The 2,500-nt window shown below is 61.2% G+C and overlaps 1 non-coding gene across 1 annotated transcript; it reads left to right on the plus strand.

The window, feature by feature from the left end:
• The first annotated feature begins 1,660 nt into the window (after positions 1 to 1,660).
• On the plus strand, positions 1,661 to 1,779 carry LOC141979230 (5S ribosomal RNA). The gene has a single exon (XR_012636652.1). It is a non-coding gene; the product is annotated as a 5S ribosomal RNA (ribosomal RNA).
• Positions 1,780 to 2,500: the final 721 nt, after the last annotated feature.

Consider the following 2,500-nt stretch of genomic DNA (forward strand, 5'->3'; position numbering starts at 1 on the left):
CGACCCCATCCGGACTTCCGTGAGACTGCCGGCCATCAGGTCAACCCGTCACTTTGAATGGGGTTGACCTGATGGCCGAGCAGGGACTTAGACATTTTTTCAGCCTTTTCCTCGGGGTTGACCTGGTGTCCCGGGGGGACTTAGACATTTTTTTCAGCCTTTTCCTCCGGGTTGACCTGGTGTCCCGGGGGGACTTAGACATTTTTTCAGCCTTTTCCTCCGGGTTGACCTGGTGTCCCGGGGGGACTTAGACTTTTTTTCAGCCTTTTCCTCCGGGTTGACCTGGTGTCCCGGGGGGACTTAGACTTTTTTTCAGCCTTTTCCTCCGGGTTGACCTGGTGTCCCGGGGGGACTTAGACATTTTTTTCAGCCTTTTCCTCCGGGTTGACCTGGTGTCCCGGGGGGACTTAGACTTTTTTTCAGCCTTTTCCTCCGGGTTGACCTGGTGTCCCGGGGGGACTTAGACTTTTTTTCAGCCTTTTCCTCCGGGTTGACCTGGTGTCCCGGGGGGACTTAGACTTTTTTTCAGCCTTTTCCTCCGGGTTGACCTGGTGTCCCGGGGGGACTTAGACTTTTTTTCAGCCTTTTCCTCCGGGTTGACCTGGTGTCCCGGGGGGACTTAGACATTTTTTTCAGCCTTTTCCTCCGGGTTGACCTGGTGTCCCGGGGGGACTTAGACTTTTTTTCAGCCTTTTCCTCCGGGTTGACCTGGTGTCCCGGGGGGACTTAGACATTTTTTTCAGCCTTTTCCTCCGGGTTGACCTGGTGTCCCGGGGGGACTTAGACATTTTTTTCAGCCTTTTCCTCCGGGCTGACCTGGTGGCCGAGCGTCTCGCCGTCCGCGGCCGGAGCTAGAGATGCCCCCCCCCCCAGGCCAGCCTGCGAAGCCGCGGCCAGGATCGGGCCCCTGGAAGTCTGACTAAAAATTTTCACCGACCCCAAAAACGGTTAGGGGGGGCCTCATAAAGCCTCCGGAGCGAAAAAAAAAAAAACGGAAAAAAGGATCGGGCCCACCCGAGGCAGGGGAGTCAGTAAGGGAAAGGGGACGAGGCGGCCCGGAGCCGGGTGCCCGGAGCCGGGTGCCGGCGGCCAGGATCGGGCCCCTGGAAGTCTGAAAAATTTTTTTCACCGACCCCCAAAGTGGTATTGGGGGGGGCTCATAAAGCCTCCGGAGCGAAAAAAAAAAAAAACGGAAAAAAGGATCGGGCCCACCCGAGGCAGGGGAGTCAGTAAGGGAAAGGGGACGAGGCGGCCCGGAGCCGGGTGCCCGGAGCCGGGTGCCCGCGGCCAGGATCGGGCCCCTGGAAGTCTGAAAAAAATTTTTTCACCGACCCCCAAAGTGGTGTTGGGGGGGGCTCACGAAGCCTCCGGAGCGGAAAAAAAAAAACGGAAAAAAGGATCGGGCCCACCCGAGGCAGCGGAGTCAGTAAGGGAAAGGGGACGAGGCGGCCCGGAGCCGGGTGCCCGGAGCCGGGTGCCCGCGGCCAGGATCGGGCCCCTGGAAGTCTGAAAAAAAAAATTTCACCGACCCCCAAAGGGGTGTTGGGGGGGGGCTCACGAAGCCTCCGGAGCGGAAAAAAAAAAACGGAAAAAAGGATCGGGCCCACCCGAGGCAGGGGAGTCAGTAAGGGAAAGGGGACGAGGCGGACCGGAGCCGAGTGCCTACGGCCATACCGGACGGAAGGCCCCCGATCCCGTCCGATCTCGGAAGGTAAACCGTCCCGGGCCTGGCTAGTACTTGGATGGGTGACCGCCTGGGAATCCCAGGTGCCGTAGGCAGCTTTTCCCGCTGCGAGCCAGCTCTCTCCTTTTCTGGGGAACAAGGGCAGGGTCGCCCTGCCAGGGGCCCTGGGGCTGAAGTCCCTGCCGGCCACCAGGTCAACCCGGAGCCTGCCCCTCTGCGGCCAGCAGGTCAACCCCATACCGGCAGGGGGTTGACCTGGTGGCCGGGAAGCAGAGCGGCCAGCAGGTCAACCCCATACATTCAGCGGGTTGACCTGGTGGACGGGAAGGAAAGCGGCCAGCAGGTCAACCCCATACTTTCAGCGGGTTGACCTGGTGGCCGGGAAGGAAAGCGGCCAGCAGGTCAACCCCATACATTCAGCGGGTTGACCTGGTGGCCGGGAAGGAAAGCGGCCAGCAGGTCAACCCCATACATTCAGCGGGTTGACCTGGTGGCCGGGAAGGAAAGCGGCCAGCAGGTCAACCCCATACATTCAGCGGGTTGACCTGGTGGCCGGGAAGGAAAGCGGCCAGCAGGTCAACCCCATACATTCAGCGGGTTGACCTGGTGGCCGGGAAGGAAAGCGGCCAGCAGGTCAACCCCATACATTCAGCGGGTTGACCTGGTGGCCCGAAAGCAAACCGGCCACCAGGTCAACCCGGAGCCTGCCCCCGCGGGCAGGGGCCAAGCGGACCCCCCTCCGCCCGGGCTTGCCCTGCTCCGAGCCGGGGCTTAATCCCCGTCCGGCCACCAGGTCAACCCGGAGCCTGCCCCTCT

Source organism: Natator depressus, chromosome 28 (genome assembly GCF_965152275.1).
Source record: "Natator depressus isolate rNatDep1 chromosome 28, rNatDep2.hap1, whole genome shotgun sequence".
Taxonomy (NCBI): Eukaryota; Metazoa; Chordata; order Testudines; family Cheloniidae; genus Natator; species Natator depressus.